Source organism: Nycticebus coucang, chromosome 21, assembly GCF_027406575.1.
Source record: "Nycticebus coucang isolate mNycCou1 chromosome 21, mNycCou1.pri, whole genome shotgun sequence".
NCBI lineage: Eukaryota > Metazoa > Chordata > Mammalia > Primates > Lorisidae > Nycticebus > Nycticebus coucang.
This window is the reverse complement of record NC_069800.1, coordinates 54206631-54230868: the sequence shown is the minus strand read 5'-3', so window position 1 is coordinate 54230868 and position 24238 is coordinate 54206631.

Here is a 24238-nt window from a genome sequence, read left to right as displayed (position 1 = left end):
TTGAGTTTGGGGAATTCTTTACATATTCTACACACTGTCCTTCGTCAGTTTTGTGCTTTGCGAATGTTTTCTCCCTGTAACAAACTTGACTTTTTATTCTTTTAACAGTCTTTCACAGAATAAAAGCACTTAAATTTTATGAAGTCAATTTTATCAATTTTTTTCTTTCATGGATTGTGCTTTTGGTATTACGCCTAAAAACCTTTTTCCTCACTGCAAATCATCAAGATTTACCGATTTTCTCAGAATGCAACTTTTCCTTTTGTTTTGTGAGTGTTCCTGATCGTTTCTTGAAGGATTTTTATAATGGCTGCTGTAAAGTCTTTGTCAGATAATTTTCATGTCTGTGTGTTGTTTGATTGTTGGTGTCTGTTATTTGGCTTGTCTCAAGAGTATTGAGGTTTTTCTGGTTCTTTTTTTTTTATTACATCATAACTGTATACATTGATATGATCATGGGGCATCATACACTCGCTTCATAGACCATTTGACACATTTTCATCACAGTGGTTAACATAGCCTTCCTGGCATTATCTCAGTTACTGTGCCAAAACATTTACATTCTACATTTACCAAGTTTCGCAAATACCCCTGTAAGATGCACCACAGGTATGATCCCACCCATCCCCCTCCCTCTACCCAGAACCCCCCTCCCTCCCCTCCCTTTCCCACTTCCCCCTATTGTTAGGTTGTAACTGGGTTATAGCTTTCATGTGAGAGCCCCAAATTAGTTTCATAGTAGGGCTGAGTATTTTGGGTACTTTTTCTTCCATTCTTGAGATACTTTACTAAGAAGAATATGTTCCAGCTCCATCCATGTAAACATGAAAGAGGTAAAGTCTTCATCTTTCTTTAAGGCTGCATAATATTCCATGGTGTACATGTACCACAATTTATTAATCCATTCGTGGATCGATGGGCACTTGGGCTTTTTCCATGACTTAGCAATTATGAATTGGGCTGCAATAAACATTCTGGTACAAATATCTTTGTTATGTTGTGATTTTTGGTCTTCTGGGTATATGCCCAGCAGAGAAATTATAGGATTGAATGGCAGATCTATTTTTAGATCTCTGAGTGTTCTCCATATATCTTTCCAAAAGGAATGTATTAATTTGCATTCCCACCAGCAGTGCAAAAGTGTTCCCTTTTCTCCACATCCACGCCAACATCTCTGGTCTTGAGATTTTGTGATATAGGCTAGTCTCACTGGAGTTAGATGATATCTCAAAGTAGTTTTGATTTGCATTTCTCTGATGATTAAAGATGATGAGCATTTTTTCATATGTCTGAAGGCCGTGCGCCTGTCTTCTTCAGAGAAGTTTCTCTTCAAATCTCTTGCCCAGCCTGCGATGGGATCCCTTGTTTTTTTCTTCCTGATGCATTTGAGTTCTCTGTAGATTCTGGTTATTAAACCTTTGTCAGAGATATACCCTGAAAATATCTTCTCCCATTCTGAGGGCTGTTTGTTTGCTTTACTTACTGTGTTCTTGGCTGTGCAGAAGCTTTTTAGTTTGATCAAGTCCCAGTAGTGTATTTTTGAAGCTGCTTCAATTGCCCGGGGGTTCTCCTCATAAAATACTCGCCCAGACCAATTTCTTCAAGGGTTTTCCCTGCACTCTCCTCTAGTATTTTTATAGTTTCATGTCTTAAGTTTTTTTTTTTTTTTTAATTTATGTGTTGTGTAGAGACAGAGTCTCACTGTACCGCCCTCGGGTAGAGTGCCGTGGTGACACACGGCTCACAGCAACCTCTTAACTCTTGGGCTTACACGATTCTCTTGCCTCAGCCTCCCGAGCAGCTGGGACTACAGGCGCCCGCCACAACGCCCAGCTATTTTTTGGTTGCAGTTTGGCCGGGGCTGGGTCCGAACCCACCACCCTCGGCATATGGGGCCGGCACCCTACTCACTGAGCCACAGGCGCCACCCTCATGTCTTAAGTTTAAATCTTTAATCCAATGAGAGTCTATCTTAGTTAATGGTGAAAGATGTGGGTCCAATTTCAGTCTTCGGCAGGTTGCCAGCCAGTTCACCCAGCACCATTTGTTAAATAGGGAATCTTTTCCCCACTGAATGTTTTTAATTGGCTTGTCAAAGATCAAATAGCGGTAAGTAGCTGGATTCATCTCTTGGTTTTCTATTCTGTTCCAGATATCTACTTCTCTGTTTTTGTGCCAGTACCATGCTGTTTTGATCACTATCGATTTGTAGTAAAGTCTGAGGTCTGGTAGTGTGATTCCTCCTGTTTTGTTTTTATTTCTGAGTAATGTCTTGGCTATTCAAGGTTTTTTCTGATTCCATATAAAACGAAGTATTATTTTTTCAAGATCTTTAAAATATGACAGTGGAGCTTTAATAGGTAGTGCGTTGAAATTATATATTGCTTTGGGTAGTATGGACATTTTGATAATGTTGATTCTTCCCAGCCATGAGCATGGTATGTTTTTCCATTTGTTAACATTTTCAGCTATTTCTTTTCTTAGAGTTCATAGTTCTCTTTATAGAGATCTTTCACGTCTTTTGTTAGGTAAATTCCCAAATATTTCATCTCCTTTGGCACTACTGTGAATGGCATAGAGTCCTTAACTGCTTTTTCAACTTGACTGTTGTTGGTATATATAAAGGCTACTGATTTATGGATGTTGATTTTGTAACCTGAGACGCTGCTGTATTCCTTGATTCCTTGATCACTTCTAGGAGTTTTGTAGTAGAGTCCCTAGTGTTTTCCAGATACACAATCATATCGTCTGTGAAGAACGAAAGTTTGATCTCTTCTGACCCTATATGGATACCCTTGATCGCCTTTTCTTCCCTAATTGCGGTGGCTAAAACTTCCATTACAATGTTGAAAAGCAATGGAGACAATGGGCAGCCTTGTCTGATTCCTGATCTGAGTGGAAATGATTCCAATTGAACTCCATTCAATATGATATTGGCTGTGAGTTTGCTGTAGATGGCCTCTATCAGTTTAAGAAAAGGCCCTTCTAGACCAATTTTCTTGAGTGTTCTGATCATGAAGGGATGCTGGATATTATCAAAAGCTTTTTCTGCATCGATTGAGAGAATCATATGGTCTTTGTTTTTTAATTTGTTTGTGTGCTGAATTACATTTATAGATTTACGTATATTGAACCAGCCTTGAGACCCTGGGATAAAACCAGCTTGGTCATGATGTATAATTTGTTTGATGTGTTGCTGGATTCTGTTTGTTAGGATCTTGTTGAATATTTTTGCATCTATATTCATTAGTGATATTGGTCTATAATTTTCTTTTCTTGTTGGGTCTTTTCCTGGTTTGGGGATCAGGGTGATGTTTGCTTCATAGAACGTGTTGGGTAGTCTTCCTTCTTTTTCTACATTTTGGAACAGGTTGAGTAATATAGGTACTAATTTCTCTTTAAAGATTTGGTAGAATTCTGACGTAAAACCATCTGGTCCCGGGCTTTTCTTTTTAGGGAGGTTTTGTATAGTTGATGCTATTTCTGAACTTGATATGGGTCTGTTCAACATTTCCACTTGATTCTGGCTAAGTCTTGGAAGGTGGCGTGCTTCCAAGTATCAGTCAATTTCCTTCAGATTTTCATATTTCTGAGAATAAAGTTTCTTGTAATATTCATTAAGGATTTTTTTGATTTCTGAGGAGTCTGTTGTTATTTCGTCTTTGTTGTTTCTGATTGATGATATTAGAGATTTTACTCTTTTTTTTTCTGATTAGGTTGGCCAGAGGTTTATCTATTTTGTTGACCTTTTCAAAAAACCAGCTTTTTGGTTTATTGATCTGTTGTATTATTCTTTTGTTTTCAATTTCATTTAATTTTGCTCTAATTTTAGTTATTTCTTTTCTTCTACTGGGTTTGGGGTTGGAATGTTCTTCCTTTTCCAGTTGCTTGAGATGTCCCATTAAGTTGTTAACTTCCTCTCTTTCTGTTCTCTTGAGGAAGGCTTGCAGTGCTATAAATTTCCCTCTTAGAACTGCCTTTGCAGTGTCCCAGAGGTTCTGATAGTTTGTGTCTTCATTGTCGTTTTGTTCCAAAAAATTGGCAATTTCTTTCTTAATCTCATCTCTGACCTAGCTATCATTCAGCATAAGGTTATTTAACTTCCATGTTTTTGTATGAGTATGCAGATTCCTATTGTTACCCAATTCAAGTTTTATTCCATGATGGTCCGAGAAGATGCAAGGAATAATTTCTATTCCTTTAAATTTACTGAGGTTAGACTTGTGACCTAAAATGTGGTCAATTTTGGAGTAAGTTCCATGGGCTGATGAGAAGTATGTGTATTCAGTTTTGTTGGGATGAAATGTTCTGTAGATGTCTGCTAAATCTAAATATTGGATGGTTAGGTTTAAATCTAAGATTTCTTTGCTCAGCTTCTTGCTGGAGGATCGATCCAACACTGCCAAAGGAGTGTTGAAATCTCCGATGATTATGGAGCTGGAGAAAATCAAGTTATTCATGTCTGTTAGAGTTTCTCTTATAAATTGAGGTGCATTCTGGTTGGGTGCATAGATATTAATAATTGAGATCTCATCATATTGAGTACTACCCTTAACAAATATGAAGTGACCATTCTTATCCTTCCTTACTTTTGATGGTTTAAAGCCTACTGTATCTGAAAATAAAATTGCAACACCTGCTTTTTTCTGATTACCATTTGCCTGAAATATGGATGACCAACCTTTCACCCTGAGTCTGTATTTGTCTTTTAAGTTAAGATGTGACTCTTGTATGCAACAAATATCTGGCTTGAGTTTTTGTATCCAGTCAGCTAACCTATGCCTCTTTAGAGGACAGTTGAAGCCATTCACATTAATGGAGAGTATTGATAAGTCTGGTGGAATTTTGGGTATCGAGTTTTTCAAAGGTCCAGTGGACATTTTTAATCCTTTCGCCAGTGTGGAAGTTGGAATTTGATCTGAAGTTTCTGACTGAGTTTACTTTTGTGGTATAGGATTGGGTTGGTCATTGTGGAGGATAGGTCTGAAAATATCCTGAAGAGCTGGTTTACTTATGGCAAATTTTTTCAACATATGAATGTCATTGAAGTGTTTAATTTCTCCATCATAAATGAAACTCAGTTCAGCTGGATACAAGATCCTGGGTTGAAAGTTATTTTGCTTTAGGAGATTAAAAGTTGATGACCACCCTCTTCTGGCTTGAAAAGTTTCAGCAGAGAGATCTGCAGTTATTCTAATATTCTTTCCTTTGTACATAATAGTTTTCTTTCGCCGGGCTGCTTTGAGAATCTTCTCTTTCATGTTAACTTTAGTGAAGCTAATTATGATATGCCTGGAGGATGACTTATTGGGGTTGAATCATGCTGGTGTTCTGAAGCTGTCTGCTATCTGAATTTCAGATTCTCTAGGCATGTCTAGAAAATTTTCTTTCATAATTTCATGCAGAAGGGCCTCTGTGCCCTTCGAGGCCACTTCATCATTCTCCGAAATCCCAATTATTCGTATATTGCTTTTCTTCGAATTATCTGAGAGTTCTATGAGTGAGTGATCCGTTTTTGCTCTCCATTTCTCTTCCTCTTTGAGAGATTGGGAGCGTTCGAAGACTTTATCTTCAATGTCAGAAATCCTTTCTTCTGCTTGCTCCAGTCTGTTGCTGAGGGATTCTACTGTATTTTTCATATCTTTGAGGGCTGTAAATTCTTGCTTCAGTGTGTCTAAGTCTTTGGTGGTTTTGTCTTTAAATTCATTAAATTCTTGAGACAGCTTTTGAATTTCTCCTCAAATTCCTAATTCCATTTTATTAATCTTGTCTGCAATCCAAATTCTGAATTCGATTTCTGACATCTCAGCCAGTTGTTTATGAATGAGATCTTCAATCACATCTGCTGTACCTTTTCTTGGGGGGGCGTTGATCCATTCTGGTTATTCATGTTACCAGAGTTTTTCCGCTGATTCCGCCCCATGGTTATTTTACTCCCTTTGATTTTTCCCCTGGGGCTTTATCGAGGGCCCGTACAGTGTTGTGGCCTGAGAAACTGGGACCCTGTCTTGTGTGGTGGGGCTAAGTGGTTCTGTCTTGTTTTCAGCTGGTTCCTGTTCGATCCTATTGTAACGTTTACTCTGGCTTGAAGTCTCAGCTGTGTGGAAAAACCAGCAATTAAGTCACCCTGCCCGCCCACCTCTGGCACCAGTTGGAAAAGGAAAATCAAACCTTCCTACAACCGCATACCCAGGGCACCGCCTGAAAAGTCCTCAGTCTATTAGTTCAGTTCAAAAGGTCCAAATCGATTGTCTCAATCGGCACCTGTCTCAGGTGGGAGAGTTCAAGAGGTCTCTGGGAACTGGATCACAGGGGTCCGGTGACTCCTCTGATATGGCTTACTCCAGTGCTGCGTGGAGTCAGGAGGAGCCACCTAGCAAATAGATCAGTCTGGGAAGGTTGATGTCTCCTTCCCCACTTTGCCCCTCCGTCGGAACCAGTCACTGGTATCTCTGCAGATGGCTAACCCAGTTGCCTGTAGTGAACAGATACTCCAGGGGGTTGCACCTGCCTGAATTGCAAGGAAGTCTGCCAGGCCCCTGCAGTCTGCCGCTATGGGGCCTGACATCTTTGAGTGCTTGATGCAGGTGGCGGGAGGGAGGTGTTCACTCAGGCTTAGCCCCGTCCCTGATTGATGTTGCTAACAACAGAACAGACAACTTTGCAGGGTTCTGTCTCTGTTTCTGCTAAAATCGCCTACAGAAGACAGGCTGTTCTGAGTTCAAACGTCTTTGCTGCTGGAGGTTTGTGTCCGATTACCTCTCTGTGTCGGCCCTGCCCTGGAAGCTTCCCGGGTTTGTGAGCAGCGTCAGGCAAATCCTTTGCTCACTGGTGGCCTCCTCTGGTTGCCCAGGGAGACAGGGGGTGTGGCTTCAGAATATCCAGAAGTGAGCCGTTTTGCTTTTGTTTGCATCCTTGTGATCACAGCTTGCCTCAGCGGTGTCGATGTGTGTTCTTCAACCTTCTCTCTTGGTGCAGCTCAAATCCACCAGGATACTTACTAAATTCCTGTCCCTTAACTCTCCTTCTGGACGGGAGCCTCTGTTGAAAGCTGGCTTCAGTCCGCCATCTTGTCCCTCCAGTTTTTCTGGTTCTTAATAGTCAAGTAATGTCGGATTTTATGCTGGGCATTTTTATAGTCTGTTATGAGACTCTGAGTCTTCTTCACATCTTACCCACCAAAATCACAAGGTTGCTTAAGAACTTTGTCAGGAGGGAATGGAGAAAAGAAAGAGCAAATGAAATGTCCACATTCTCTGAATGTTAGAAGTTCCTATTACCAGCACAGAACCAGGACTAGGGACATCTCTAGGTTGGGGTATTAGGTTAGGTGAAAACATGGCAACCTCACCACCGGTCTGCTGGGGCTTCACATTCTGGTCTTCTTCCCTGATCCACCTCTAACTACATATTTTTGCGAGTTTTCAAATCACTGCTTCGTGCTGTGTTTCCAGGTAGCTTCATTCCGTGGGAGAGACAGGGTAGGGTGTGTTTGCTCATTTTACCTCGACAGAATCTGTTAACATTAGTTTTTTTAAAAAATAATCATTCATTTATCTGACATGTTTATTACAATCTTGTTTGTGTCATGGTCCCCTATGTGTTTGTCACATCTACCCCTGGAGACTGGGACCTCTAGTTCAACTGCCTGGTTTCACTCGTCCTGAGTCTGCCCCAGGAGTGAGCTTATAGTATGGTAAATAAACTCTTACAATCCAACTCAAACTAGTTTAAACATTTTTTCACGCTAATAACAGAGAAGTCCAGAGGTCACAGGCTCCATGACAGTTCAAATTCAGCATCGTAAAAACTTAATTTCTGTCGTTCATCTCTGTTTTCTGCAATGTTGGCTTCATCTGTGGATTCTATCTTCTGACAGATTCTGAGTTCTCCTTTGAGGCAATAAAATATCTCCTGAGAGCCTAGAACACAGATCTTCACACCACACAAACTAGGGGCAGCAAAGGGGACTCATTGTACCCACTGCAGAAATCTTCAAATGTTTGCCCTTTCATGAGTCCAGATTGGATTGTGTGTTTATCCCTAAACCAGTCATCAAAAACAAAATGATGGCATATACTGAGTGTTCAAGCTACTATGAACTCAACCTATAGGGTATGGCATCAGTCCCACCCAAAGCACATTCCCGAAAATACAGGAGTGATAAATTTCCCAAAGGAAAATCAGACTTTAAACAATGGGAGAAAGAATAGATGGGTACCATAAAGTAAATCATTTATATCAATTTTGAATGTAAACATTAAAAGCACAAATTCACCCCAGCTTAATCATTTTAAATAATTTATTGATTCAGGTAAACAGAAAGTCCAGAAATTTGGACATTAGGAGAGGCTTGCTCAAGGTCTCTCTCCATTTTATCTTTTATTTTCTGTGGTGTATACCCTTCTCTGCCTCCTCAACCTGGCTTTCTGAAGTGACCCAACAGTTCTAGGATCCGAATTATCATTTCTTCCACATCCAGAAGGAGATTTCTAAAGAATAAAAATCTCACTTATTGGGCCATACTATACCCAGGAGAATATTACATGCTCATTGGCTTAGGCCTGATTTCACTAACCAATCATTGGTAAAGTGTATGGGATTATTATAGTTAGTTTAGACCAATTAGGGTTTATTGCTGTAGTTGGGGGGTGGGGTCAGTTTCATTGAGAGTGGGCTACCGGACAGAAGGGTGAACATCCCCAGAGGGTATAGCAAGGAGGGGACACACACACAAAATCTACCACAACTTCCAAACATAGGACCCAAATCTTTCCAAATCAAAGAATGAGTCCTCTTCATTTTGAATTTCCAGAATATTCACTGTTTATGGCATTTAGTAGGCACTCAATCAACTTTTGATGATTGGATTAACGAGTTAATACAATCAGACTATAGGGAATACAATTCTAATCACAGTTAAATACTATTCATAGTTTTAGGACTAATTCCAGTTGTAGGCACTTCAAATGAGAGATATTTTGCTATAGTTGTGTCTATGAAAAATTGTCAAAATATTTTGAAGTTTGTTAATAATTTGATAACTATGAAGAGTCTTTTCTCAAAAGTCTTTTCTCAGTGAACACAGAGCATCAAGGACAAGGCAAATCAATGTCAAAACATTCATTTTATATCATCTTATCTCAGCTTCCAGGCTAAAAAGCTGTCATAAAATGACATATGTCACAAAATCCAAAGCACAGACACTTCTTAGGAAGGGGCCTGATGATGGTTACAACATGCCCAGGGACTCTGATATTAAATGCTACGGAATTGCAAGAAGAGTGAAAATCTGTCAAAACTCCAGGTCAAGGTGAGATTTGAACAGGATACTAAAGACCAATAAGATCATCCTAAAAGTCAGGACTGGTGTTCTAGGAGAGATGAGGGGTCTAGGGAAAAAGCTTAGAGTCCAGAAATGGGGAGGCAGGTGTGTCAAAAGCCCCCAGGACCAACCACTTGCAGGTTTGATGATCCATAGGGAAGACTCACACACTCAGTACATAGTTATGCTCCAGCTGTGATCTATCTGATTTATTGCAGCAAAATAGCAAATCAGCAAGGAAAAATGGCACGCAGGTAAAGTCCAGGAGAAACCAGCCATGTGCTTCCAAAGGGCTTGCCCACTGGAGTCACACAAGATGTACCTAATTCTCCCTTAGCCATGAGTTGTGGCAATGCATGTGGAACGTTGCCAAACACCGAAGCTTATTAGAGACCCGGTGCCTGGGTTCTTTACTGGGGGCTGGTCATGCAGCATCCTCTGCCCGACATGCACCAAAATTCCAGACTCCCAGGCAAGCAGGCATGAACCACATTGCTTTGTATAAACAGCATAGACACAGTGGGTGCAAGAAAACAGCTAGCACCAAAATTCCAGACTCCCAGACAAGCAGGCATGAACCACGTTGCTTTGTATAAACAGCACAGACACAGTGAGTGCAGGAAAACAGCATCGTGGCAAGAGTGAAGCAAAGCTGCCGTGATGACCTGTGTTTGACCCCCACATGCCGAGGTGTTCTGCAGTGAGGTCTTTACACAATTCCCGTAGCAAGATAACTCCTCATAAAAATGCTCATCTAACCTCCCCAGTGATCATGAGTTTTGGCAAGAAAGCCTGAGACGTGACCAGCTGTGCATGTCTTTATCCTAAAAGCTCGCTATCTGAAGGAGGGCGGGTGTTGCAATCCACTCTCTCTTGGCCACCTGAGATACGGCTTCTGTCCTTAAGTCCCTATTAAATGTTTCATTTTGAGAAACTGGGTTGGTCTTTGGACTCTCAAATCCCTTGGGCTTTGCAGGCAAGTTTGCAAAGACTTGCTCACGGCAAAACAGCGAGGCCCTGTTACCAAATAAGGTGGTGGGTTCAAGTTCCCAGACACCAGCCAAGGGATACAGGTTGAGTAACCCTTATCCAAACTGCCTGGGACCAGAAGTCTTTCAGATTTGAATGTTTTCGGATTTTGGAATATTTGCAGACACATAAGTAGATACCACGGGGAAGGGACCCAAGTTTCAGCACAAAATTCATTTATGTTTTATCCGCACATTATACAAATCCACTGAAGGTAATTTTGTACAATGTTTTTAATAATTTTGTGCATGCAACAAAGTTTTGAGTGTGTTTTGATGGCAATCTATCCCATGAGGGGAAGGGTGGAATTTTCCACTGTGGCATAGCATCAGTGCTCAAAAAGTTTTGGATTTTAGAGCATTTTGATTTCAGATTTCTGGACTGGGGATGCCCAACCTGTAACTTAACCTAATGCTAATGTGCCAAGCATTGTTCTAAGCACTTTTCTGGGGGTGACTCGTATCTACAAGGTGGGTGATTATTAGTAACCCTGTTTATAATGAGGAAACTGAGGCAGGGAGAGTTTGTCACTTGATCAAATTTATACAGCTGGTCAATGACAAAGCCGGGCCTGGAACTCTGAGTCCACACCTTCAATAGCTCACATTATGGAGGGATGATGGTGACAAGGGTGGTGATGACGATGGCAAGGAGAGCGGCACGCACGCCGAATGCCCGGCACTGTGCTGGGAGCAGAGCGAGACTCAGTCAGCGCTCGTGGCAACTCTATGGGGCGAATATGAGCCTTGGCTGCAACTCTCAGAGTAACACTCTGGGGCACTGGGAGACTGTGTGTCCCACCCAGATCACTGGTTTGGTTGGTTTCCCCTCCTCTGGCTGCTGCACGGGCAGCAGCTGATGACCCTTGCCTGCAACCTTCCCCAGACAGACAGGAGACACCTCTCCCCCAAGGCACCTAGGAGCTGTGCCACCAGACCCAGACTTCCTGTCACCAATGACTGATGTGTTTAGGGTCACAAAAGCCCCATTCATGCATCAGGGTGGGACAATCTCCACAATGTGGAGTTCCTTGCAGTGTCAGGTGGAGATCAGACTTCATCTGAAGCCCCTGCCCCGGAGAGCACCTCCCACCTCTAGCCAGCAGCCCACACCCTCTCACTGGCTTCTCCTGAAGCCACACCCTCAGCAAGCCACATACTCAGTCACCCCGTCTCAGCCTCTACGTCCAGGACATTAGTAGGTGGTAAAGCTAGATTTGTCCTGCCCAGGCCTGGTCTGTTAACCCCCACACCACCCAGCCCAAGGTGTGTGTCATTATAGGTATTTCACTGGCATTTTGTCAGGAGTCTGGACCAGAAACTGAAAGCCACACCCTCGCCCCCAAGACACAAGGGAGCTGTGCCACCATTGCCTGGTCCCCAGGGAGACGTAGGACACCCTGAGACAACCTGTGGCCCCCATAACAAGTGGACAGCTGTTATGGACTAAATGTGTCACCCCGAAATTTGTATGTTGAAATCTAATCCTCAGTGTGGTGGAGTTTGGAGGTAGGGACTTGGGGAGGTCATTAGGGACAAGTGCCCTGATATAAGGCACTCCAGAGAGCTCTCCTATCCTCATGAATGCAAATAGCAGTCAGAAACCCAGAAAATGGCCCTTTCCAAAACCTAACCAGGCTGGTAGCCTGGTCTCGGACTCTCAGATTCCAAAACAATGAGAAATAAATGCCCTTGTTTATAAGCCACCCGGTCCTTGGCACTTTGTCATAACATCTGGAAGCAGCTAAGACAAGAGTGCCTTGGCATGTATTGTGGGTTCCACAGCTTTAGCTTTAGCATCTTCCTCCTGCCCCACTATCCCTGCTATCTGGTTCCTTCCTTGTCTTAAAATAGACAAGCGATGGTAAAGCAGGACTTAAACCCAGGTTCTTGCACATCCAGGCCACTGCACTTCCTCAGGGCTGTATCATGAGACCTAAAATGTCATGTGCTGCCTTGGCATCTAAGCCTCACAGGGCCCCCAAAGCCTAACTGTGAATTCTCCTGCCCTTGCCAGAGTTGTCCCCCACCTAAGAGGAAAGACCCCCTGCCAGGCTGCTTTTCCCATCAGCCAGACCAGATGTATCCCATCTACCCCTCAACTCAACCATTTCCAACCCTCCACCTCTCAACTCAACCTCCCCAACAACCCGCAAAATCAAGGGAACAACCCAGCTGCATTCTCTTGCTCAGGCGTCCTCAAACTGCGGCCCGCGGGCCACATGAGGTGGTGTAATTGTATGTGTTCCCGTTTTGTTTTTTACTTCAAAATAAGATATGTGCAGTGTGCATAGGAATTTGTTCATAGTTGTTTTTTTTTAAACTATAGTCTGGCCCTCCAACGGTCTGAGGGACAGTGAATTGGCCCCCTGTTCAAAAAGTTTGAGGACGCCTGCTCTTGATGAACTGCTGCCAAGGTCACCTGTCCAGGGTTGGGTGTCATGTGTTGGGTCCTCTCATATTATTTAGGAGGGGACATCCCTCCTTCTCCAAAGGCATAAGCAGGAGAGGATCACAAGCACCCTGATCTCGCTGCTTGAGTGAGAGACTGTTCCCACAGAGCCGACTGCATTGGCTGGGGCGGGCAGTGGACAGCGGGCAGAAGGACAGCACTTTCTTTCAGGAAGTGCCAGGGGTTGGATGTTGCAGCGATCAAAGGCGTTTTGTGTCCATAGCACAGAGGAGTGGGAGGAGGTACAAGAGAATCTATTTCCTATGTTTTGTGGACTATTGTGGGGCGGGTGAGGGGCTCCGTGAGGGGATGGCAGCCTGCCCAGCTGACTCTCCCCTCACCATGTCACTGCCCTGTCTGTGCTTGCGGAACCCCAGGGGTGGCCCTGCCCAGCCCTACTGGGGAATCGGCTGTTTCATACTCAAATTGCCTTTTGCTTTCATTCACTTCAGTTGCCTTTGGCTACAAACTCTCAGCTCTGAGGATTTACCCTGAAGACACTGGGGTGGCTCTTGCTACATTTTTGCTCAAAAGACATCAGGTTCCCTGGCCAGGAGTTTGGTCCTGGGGAGGCAATGAGGACGAGGATAAACACAGGCTCAGCTCTCCCCACAGCTCCCCAGTCTCCCCTGGGACCCCGGGAAGCAGACGTGCTTTTCCTTCAACAGGTCAGGTTGGTCCAGGCGCAGGGTCTTTGTACCTGGTGTGCCCTTTGCCTAAAGCACTTTTTACTCAGTTATGAGCTTAGCGTTCTCCTTCCCTTCCTTTGGGTCCAGTCTCAACTGTCACCTCTATAGTGTGACCTTCTCCAATCACCTTATGACAGAGGAGCCCCTCGTAACTCTGCTCAATGTCCCTCCGGGGCTCACCCCATGGGGCATGTGTCCTTTCCAATCTTTGACTCTCCGCAAGTCCCTGAGGACAGGAAACTCATTGTTTCGCTACTGCGTTCCAAGTGCTTGTCACTTAGAGGAAGGTGCACAGACCCGTGCTGAATGAATGAATGGGGTAATGATGCTTGAGCCAGAACCTTCTGTGTCTAGAGACCAGGGACAGGAATTTACAAACAGTTCTCCAGGGCAGTGCAGTTTGGAGAAAAGACAAGGGTGTGGGTTTGAGACTAGAGAGATTCAAGTTTCTCTCATAATCCTTCAATTACCGGCCCGGAGTGACTCCTGACCCTGCTCTGGGCCAGTAATTGGGTGAATTATTTTCCTTCTCTGAGCCTCGTTTCGTCTGAAAACAGAAACAAGGCCAAGCACCCCGTGTCTGGGCCAGTGAACCCAGGGGAGAGGTGGAAAGACCCGCCCCTCTGGGAGTGAATGGGCATCACCTTTCTCCTCTGTGGCCCCTGACTGATGCCGGCAGGGGGTCCTCAGGCTGTCCAGGCAGCAGCAGGGCCCTTCCCACTCACGCCAAACCTAGCTGACCTCAGAGAAGCTGGGCAGCCCGGCAGAACAAGAGAAAGAGGCTGCAAAACTGGCTGGATTTATCTTCTGCCTGTGGAAGCACTGAAGAATTATGCACACAGGAGCCCGTCTTTCTCTGAGGAAGATCAAAACACAGCCCAGATGCACTGAGATCAGCAAGTCTCTCTAGAACAGGCCTGGGTATCTCCAGCGATCAAAAGTCTGGAATAAACAAGGGAATTGATAAATGTGCAGGAAGCCACTTTCTCAAAACAATGTCCTTTAGGTTCCACAGAGCAGAATTTGAAAGCTCAGTTAACCATCGGTTGTCGCCAACCCAATTTGGTGGTTTAACAACAAGTATTAATTGTCGCACTTCCAGGTCCACAGGTCAATCATGGCCTGGCAGATCCAGGCTGGGCGGTGCTGGGCAGGACTGCAGATTCACTCCACATGTGTGCACCCCAGGCCTGGTATGCAGGGACAGCAGCCCTAGGGCACACTGTGATCACAGCAGACCCCTGGAAGCAAGAGCAAATTTCCAACTGGTCAAAACAAGTCATAGGGCCAAACCCACAACCCCAGGGCTGGACGTGGTCTCTACCCCCAGTGGGAGGGAAGAGATTGAATTTGCTGAGCAGTAAGCCCAACTGTTGCACAAACCCGGCCCTCACGGTTGCTCAGCCAGGTTGAAAGCAGTGATGGATTGTGATCTATGAAGCTCTGTGTTTGCTATTGCTTTAAAATTCATTAATTAATAAAAATAAATGCCAGGATCTGATGTGCCCCTAGGGTAAATCCACAGAGGAGCTCCTGCAAGCACACCCCGCAGCCATCGGCCAGGAGCCTGGAGTCCTCTGGCACCAAGAAGTTCGGGCAATTGATCTCGGGGTCTCCTAGCCAAGTTGGGGACAGGACATCTGAGACCATTAGCCACCTCGAGTGGGTGGATCTAGCACATGTTTTAATAATCCCAAATTCAACTTTAAAACTGCAACTGCTGCCATTCCCTATTTTTTACATGTTATTATAGATCAGTTGCCTGCTGTTGCAATAAAGAACTCTCAATAGGTTGTCTGGAATTTCCCAATCAGCACTGCAGAGGGCCTGGTGGATAAACCAGACAAGCTCCCCTTCAAGGGTGATTGATGCTAGATTCAAGCTAGTGGCTCTGGGGTCCTGGCTTTCTGCAGGCAGCCCCCACCGCATACCTGGGCTCAAAAGAGGACATCTGCTGCCTCTGCAGATAAGGGCAGTGGGGTGTGGCTGGGCCATGTAAGGATGGGAAGTGCTGGACACACACCACGCTGCTATGTGGTATGGCCCTGTGTTGCTTTGCATTTGTGAAAAAGTATTTACCTGCTTTCTCTAATGCCCACTTACATCTCAACTTTGTCCTTAGCATCATCCAGTGAAGGGGACAGGGATGGAAGGATCCATTATCAAATTGGGGTGCTCAGACTCCAGGGCTCCAGGATGATTGTCTAAGGGACCACAGGCATAGACATTTTAGGATAATCACCTGACACACTTCTTGTCCTCCACCTCCTTCACTCCCGCTCTGGGAGTGAAATGGGTAACCTGCTGCATTAAAAAGGTGGGGGTGGGGTGGGCTTATCAGGATACTCAAAGCACACTCCAACTGGGTAATTTGAAAAATGCTTAATCAATCTATGTCCTTTGTAATAAGCTGATAAAGAATTAAAAGTTGCCAGAGTCAGCTAAGACACCACTTTAGAAGCCTAATGGACAGCTCTGCACCTATAGCTCAGCGGCTAGGGAGCCAGCCACATACACTGGAGCTGGTGGGTTCGAGCCCAGCCTGGGCCTGCCAAACAACAATGACAACTACAACCAAAAAAAAAAAAAAAATAGCTGGGCGTTGTAGTGGGTGCCTGTAGTCCCAGCTACTTGGGAGGCTGGGGTAAGAGAATCACTTAAGCCCAAGAGTCTGAGGTTACTGTGAGCTGTGACACCATGGCCCTCTCCCAAGGGTGACATATTGAGATTCTCTTAAAAAAAAAAAAATGCCTAATGGACTAAGACAGCTTCCTTCTTAAGACTAATTTGCTGCACCCCCAAATTTTGGATGTAAGCTCCTCAAAGACAGCATTCTTTGTCTCCTTTGATGACCTAAAAACAGTGTTGGGCACAAAGTAGGCACTCAGCAAATACTGTTAGATGACTGAATGAAAAAGAAACATTTCTGATGGAGATAATAAATCCATGTGATACACCTTGAAGGAAGGTTCTCGGGTAGCATGGAGTCCTTGGAGCACGATAGAGGTGTAAGGTTATGAAAGATCTAAGAAGTCAATCAAGAAATTAGCAAAAGTAGAAAATTGCCACAGTATGGGACTGTAAGACCACAGAAAGGAATAGGTATGATCAGAATGGAAACCCAAGCGTCAGGGCCACCTGGAGAGACCTGGAGACGTGACCAGCTTGTACAAAGGAATCTGAAGCTATGGAGACCAAAGAGAAGATCAGCATAATGTGACTTCACCCTCCTGTCCTCCAATCCCTTGCCCATGGCTTCCATTGCCCAGACCCATCTGACAATGGAGCCTTGGAAATGCCACCTGTAGGGGTCCGCCCCCGTCAGGATACTGAACAGAGAAGGGGAAGTGGGATTGATGGATTTGAGAGCCAATAGATCAAAGACATCTACAAGCCAGCCCCTCCCCCCAGAAAAAGAAAAATACTTAACAGAGGAAACATTTATAAAGGTGTAGATGGGGTTTTTAAAAAGCTCACAAAAGATAGTGCAGGCCCTGGCGATATTGGGGCCCTGGGTTAGAGGAGAGGGAAGTTTCTAGAATTTGGAGGCCAGAAGGCTATGTAGAATGAGGAGTCGGGGCCTTCTTAAAAGAGATGCAGCTTCTTTGGGTCACCCCTCAGATGTGGCACTGGGAGTGAATACCCAACATAACTCTCCCGCACTCATGTCTGACCATTACCAGTGAACCCAACCCAGAGCGTACGGGAAGAGAGCCTGAAGATGTGGTGCCTGCAGCCGGACTCCTGGGCAGGAGGAGAGTGAAGAAGGGCGGCTGGTGGAAGATGTCCTCACACAAAAAGCATCATCCATCCTGCACCTTACAAAGGGGTCTTCCCCTGCTGGGAAAAGCCCCTCGAGGCACCAGGAAAAGCAATTTTGAAATATTGGCCTTGGGGTCAACACTACAAACATCTCTGATAACTGCCTACCACATCAGGTGTGGAACCACATCCTTTTACGAGTCAGATTGTTTACAATTCCTCACTTTTTCAATTGGAATTGAAGAAAACCCCAATATGAATTTCAGCTCAGAGATTTTAAAAATATTTTTATGATAAATCACTTCGTGCTTTTGGGTGTATAACTTGGAAGGGGTCCAAGCAATTGGGTGTCATACAACCGAAGCCCCTCCATTCCCATCTGCTTGTTTATGTGAACAAATTCTCAGGGCTGACGCCAATAAAAACAAAATGGTGTGAATAAAATTGATGATAAAAACTGCCTCCTTAACATAACAAATGATATTCATTCGTGAATACATTAATTGACAAAAAAAGCAGCCCCACATATCATACTAAGAGAAGAATAACCAAAGAATTTTTTTTTTTAGGATGAATAATTCTTTATCATGAACTATGACACGCTGACATTGTTTTGATCAGGTGTGTTCTACTAACAGCCATAATGATAATCCCTAATGATAAATTAAAAATTAACTTGTTTTAGGGGAGTGCCTGTGGCTCAAGGATTAGAGTGCTGGCCCCATATACCAGGGGTGGTGGGTTCAAGCCCGGCCCCTGCCAAAACTGCAAAAAAAAAACAAAAACAAAAACAAAATTAACTTGTATTAAAACTCAATGGCCTATGGTCACAGAAATCTTTTAAACTTAAATTTAAATTTGTGAGCATATTTTTGCTCCCGCCAGTGATATGTGACAGAGTAATCAATAGAAAAACTTCCAAAAATGAAAATACGATACATTAACATCAAAGTCTTCTAGGGGAGTACAAGTTCAAAGAGAAAAAAAAAGAACTATACAAAATTCCTAATAAGGCAATGCTAAAAATATGTATCTTTTAAAATCAGTTATCATGGGTATCAAAGCACAATGGTATTAAGCTTCAATCGGATGTACTTTAAGTTCTAGAACAGTTTTCTCTTGAAATGCCAATATTTACAACATGCTGAAAATGATATCTGCTTATTTATTTTATAGAAGTAAATATTTTTAAAACATATGTTGCATCTAAATATGATTCTATGTTACACATCAATATATAATTATATCCAAATGTTATTTAAATTTATGGAAAAAAATTAAAAATAGCTTTGACATGTGGGCATGTAGACATGCGGTTTTTTTTGTTGTTTTTTTTTCGCCTTTTTTTATTGTTGGGGATTCATTGAGGGTACAATAAGCCAGGTTACACTGATTGCAATTGTTAGGTAAAGTCCCTCTTGCAATCATGTCTTGCCCCTTTGCACACACCAAGGCCCCACCCCTCTCCTTCCGTCCCTCTCTCTGCTTTTCCTCCCCCCGCCCAATGACCTTAACTGTCATTAATTGTCCTCATATCAAAATTGAGTACATAGGATTCATGCTTCTCCATTCTTGTGATGCTTTACTAAGAATAATGTCTTCCACTTCCATCCAGGTTAATACGAAGGATGTAAAGTCTCCATTTTTTTTTAATGGCTGAATAGTATTCCATGGTGTACATATACCACAGCTTGTTAATCCATTCCTGGGTTGGTGGGCATTTAGGCTGTTTCCACATTTTGGCGATTGTAAATTGAGCTGCAATAAACAGTCTAGTACAAGTGTCCTTATGATAAAAGGATTTTTTTCCTTCTGGGTAGATGCCCAGTAATGGGATTGCAGGATCAAATGGGAGGTCTAGCTTGAGTGCTTTGAGGTTTCTCCATACTTCCTTCCAGAAAGGTTGTACTAGTTTGCAGTCCCACCAGCAGTGTAAAAGTGTTCCCTTCTCTCCACATCCACGCCAGCATCTGCAGTTTTGAGATTTTGTGATGTGGGCCATTCTCACTGGGGTTAGATGGTATCTCAGGGTGGTTTTGATCTGCATTTCTCTAATATATAGGGATGATGAACATTTTTTCATGTGTTTGTTAGCCATTCGTCTGTCTTCTTTAGAGAAGGTTCTATTCATGTCTCTTGCCCATTGATATATGGGATTGTTGGCTTTTTTCTTGTGGATTAATTTGAGTTCTCTATCAATCCTAGTTATCAAGCTTTTGTCTGATTCAAAATATGCGAATATCCTTTCCCATTTTGTAGGTTGTCTCTTTGGTTATTGTCTCCTTAGCTGTACAGAAGCTTTTCAGTTTAATGAAGTCCCATTTGTTTATTTTTGTTGTTGTTGCAATTGCCATGGCAGTCTTCTTCATGAAGTCTTCCCCCAGGCCAATATCTTCCAGTGTTTTTCCTATGCTTTCTTGGAGGATTTTTATTGTTTCATGCCTTAAATTTAAGTCCTTTATCCATCTTGAATCGATTTTTGTGAGTGGGGAAAGGTGTGGGTCCAGTTTCAGTCTTTTACATGTGGATATCCAGTTCTCCTAACACCATTTATTTAATAGGGAGTCTTTCCCCCAAGGTATCATCTTGTTTGGTTTATCAAAGATTATGTGGTTGTAAGATGTTAGTTTCATTTCTTGGTTTTCTATTCGATTCCAAGTGTCTATGTCTCTATTTTTGTGTCAGTACCATGCTGTCTTGACCACTATGGCTTTGTAGTACAGACTAAAATCTGGTATGGTGATGCCCCCAGCTTTATTTTTATTACTAAGAACTGCCTTAGCTATACGGGGTTTTTTCTGGTTCCATACAAAACACAGAATCATTTTTTCCAAATCTTGAAAGTACGATGTTGGTATTTTGATAGGAATGGCATTGAATAGGTAGATTGCTTTGGGAAGTATAGACATTTTAAAAATGTTTATTCTTCTGTTAATATCCTCTGCTATTTCCTTCCTGAGGATTTCATAATTTTCTTTATAGAGGTCCTTCACCTCCTTCGTTAGGTATATTCCTGGGTATTTCATTTTCTTTGAAACTATGGTGAAGGGAGTTGTGTCCTTAATTAGCTTCTCATCTTGACTGTTATTGGTGTATACAAAGGCTACTGACTTGTAGACATTGATTTTATACCCTGAAACATTACTATATTTTTTGATGACTTCTAGGAGTCTTGTGGTTGAGTCTTTGGTAGACATGAGTTTTAAAGTTGGAGAAGGTACCAGAAAATGCATCTGCAGAATTCAGCACAGGTCAGATTTTTTTTTTGAAGGACCTTATTTGCCCATCACATGTTGGGTAGAAGATAAAATCCAGACAGGATGCCAAAGGACGGCCGTTCCAGGTACCCAGTGACAAGGTAATGGTGTGTTACTGGCGCAGGAAAAGATGGCTATGAATTGAGCTGATCACAATAACAGACGCAGAGGGACTGAGTGTAAGGTAGGGTTTGAAGGAGAGTTGAATTGGATATGAGTGTGTGCAGATGAAGCTTCCAGGGAAGTTCAGAGAGATGCAATTGGCTGCAGGACCTTGGAGTCCTCTCATTTGCAATCAGCTTGGCTGGTCAACTCTCAGTTACTTTCAACCATATAACAGTCCTGGTACTATTACCATATTGGTTGAAGACTATTTTTAGGCACTGGCCAGGCAACCATCCTCAACCACCACTCTACACTGCTTCTCTTGTGTTTCTCCGGCTATTGTTTATGCAAACCATTTTCTCTTGAGCAAACAACTGTTGTATGTTGACATGTGCCAAGAACAAGTACTCTGGGCAGACTTATGAGCCTTAACTGCTGGTCAGTTCTCATCTGCATGGATTGCCTTGGAAAACCTCACTCTGGCACGGCTCGATTGTCCCCTTCTCCCTTGGGAAGGACCGACAAGTCCCCTCTCCCAGCCTTTGCGGGGAGCCCTGGCGTCTCTGACCCCACGTCCAGCCCGTCTCACCCAGCTGCTTCAGTGTCCACTGCAAGGAAGACAAAACTCCACTTTCTTCTTCTTTGGGTTCTAACTAGGCTAGAGAGTTTAATAGACATAAAATAGATTAATCAGCAGGGAAAAAACATACAAATTTTTTAACACAAGTTGTATGTAACACAAAAGCCACCCTAAGTAAATGAAGGCCCAAAGAGGCAGGGGGAGTTAATCACTCACAGGCCGAACTTGGCAACAAGTTGGAAATTGTAAAAAAGCAATGAACTTATGGGGGGAGGCTGAACAGACAAGTGTTGTTTTAACAAGGTCTGTACAGAATTCTCTTGGCTGGGACTCCTTATCAAAGAATGTTTCTTTTCTCGGGGAACAGGGAGGGCATCTTTCACACGGAGATTTTTATCTCCAGTCTTTAAAAAGAAAAGGGGAGATCAGGGGGAGGAGACAAGATGGCTGACTGAAGCCAGCTTTCCACAGAGGCTCCCATCCAGAAGGAGAGTTAAAGGATAAAAATTCAGCAAGTAACCTGGTGGATTTGAGCTGCACTAAGAGAGAAGGTTGTAGAACACACGTCAACCCCGCTGAGGTGAGCTGCGACCACAAGGATACAAACAAAAGGTACAAAATCCATCACCAAGCGGACGGGAGTCCCCTCCCCCATGGGGGAACGGGAACGGCTCAGAGTGCCCCACAAACAACCGGTCAGAGTTCAAAGGTCCTCCCACTACACTCCACGGGAGAGACCCCCTAAAAACTGGACCTACCTCCCCTACTAGGGTGCCACGGCATCCTCCTGCCAGGCATAAAACTGTATAAACTGTATATAGTCTCTACCTGGAATTCTGAGCTCCCAGCGCTCCCCTTCGCTCACACTGGGGTCTGGAGGCCAGTCCTGGTCGGTCGGCGGAGACGAGACTGCACAGGAGTGGCAATTCCCTGAGGCACAGTGCGACAGCCGTCTTTTGGTGACAATACGGCCAGGCATAAAACTGTGTAAAGTTCTATGTGTTCTCTGCCCGCAACCCCAGGCTCCCAGCGCTCCCCGCACTCCCCTCTGCTGTCGCTCCAAGGTCTGGAGGCCTGTCCCCCAGGGGCAATTGGGCAATTGTTCGATTGTTCGAGGGGTGTAGACAGTGCTGGGCTGGTTGGCCGGAGGGGAGCTATACCGGAGCTGCCGTTGCCTGAGCCATAAAGCAGCGGCCCTCTTTTGCTAGCAATACGGCTCACTACCGAATATTCTGAACCCACACCCCCTGTCTCCCTGGGCAACCAGAGACTCTGAGTTTGCCTGAGGCAACTCCAGCTTGCAAACCAGGGAAACTCCCAGGGTAGGGCTGACCCAGAGGTCTACTTTACTAAACCTAAGACGCACCTGGCCCTCAGGGGATCGTCAGCCTATAGACAATACAGGAGCAAAGACAAGCTGATTTGGAACTCAATTCAGCTTCTTTTCTGCAGGGGAACTACAGAGTTGTTCTGTTCTGTTCTGTCAGTAACATTAATCAGGGGCGAGACTGGACCTGAGTGAAAACCCCTCAACCTTCATCAAGTGCCCAAGGTTGTCAGGCCTCACCTCCTCCTGCTGGAGAGAGGCAGAGAGCAGCGGCCTGGCAGACTTCCTTGTGATTCAGGCAGGTGCAAACTCCTGGAGTACCGATTCACTACAGGAAACTGGGTCAGCCAACTGCAGGGCTATCAGTGACTGGATGTGAAGTCGTGCAAGGTGGGGAAGGAGGCAGCAACCTTCCCAGACTGATTTATTGGCTGGGTGGCTTCTCCTGACTCCATGCAGCACTGGAGCAAGCCACACCAGAGTAGTCACCAGACCCCTGTGATCCAGTTCCCAGAGACCTCTTAAACTCTCTCACCTGAGACAGGTGCAGACTGAGACAATTGATTTGGACCTTTTTGAACTGAACCAATCGCCTGAGGACAAATCAGGTGGTGCCCTGGGTGCACGGTGAAGGTTTGATTTTTCTTCTCCAATTGTTTGCCGGTGGGGGGCGGGGTGACTTAATTGCTGATATTTCTCCACAGCTGAGACTTCAATCCAAAGTATCTGTTTCACTAGGGTGGAACAGAAACCAGCTGAAAACAAGACAGAACCACTTAGCCCCACCACACCAGACAGGGCCCCAGTTTCTCAGGCCACAACACTGTACGGGCCCTCGACAAAGCTCCAGGGGAAAAAATCAGAGGGAGTAAAACAACCATGGGGCGGAATCAGCGGAAAAACTCTGGTAACATGAATAACCAGAATAGATCAACTCCCCCAAGGAAAGATATGGCAGATGTAATTGAAGATCCCATTCATAAACAACTGGCTGAGATGTCAGAAATCGAATTCAGAATTTGGATTGCAGACAAGATTAACAAAGTGGAATTAGGAATTTGAGGAGAAATTCAAAAGCTGTCTCAAGAATTTAACGAATTTAAAGACAAAACCACCAAAGACTTAGACACACTGAAGCAAGAATTTGCAGCCCTCAAAGATATGAAAAATACAGTAAAATCCCTCAGCAACAGAATGGAGCAAGCAGAAGAAAGGATTTCTGACATCGAAGATAAAACCTTTGAACGCTCCCAAACTCTCAAAGAGGAAGAGAAATGGAGAGCAAAAACGGATCACTCTCTCCGAGAGCTCTGGGATAATTCGAAGAAGGCGAATATCCGAATCATAGGGGTTCCAGAAACAGATGAAGTGGCCTCGCTGGGCACAGAGGCCCTTCTGCATGAAATTATGAAAGAGAATTTTCCAGACATGCCTAGAGATTCTGAAATTCAGATAGCAGACAGCTTCAGAACCCCAGCACGATTCAACCCCAATAAGACATCCCCCAGGCATATCATAATTAACTTCACTAAAGTTAATATGAAGGAAAAAATCCAAGAAAACCATTACCTTCAAAGGGAAGAATATTAGAATGACTGCAGATCTCTCTGCTGAAACTTTTCAAGCCAGAAGAGGGTGGTCACCGACTTTTAATCTCCTAAAACAAAATAACTTTCAACCCCGGATCTTGTATCCAGCTAAACTGAGTTTTAT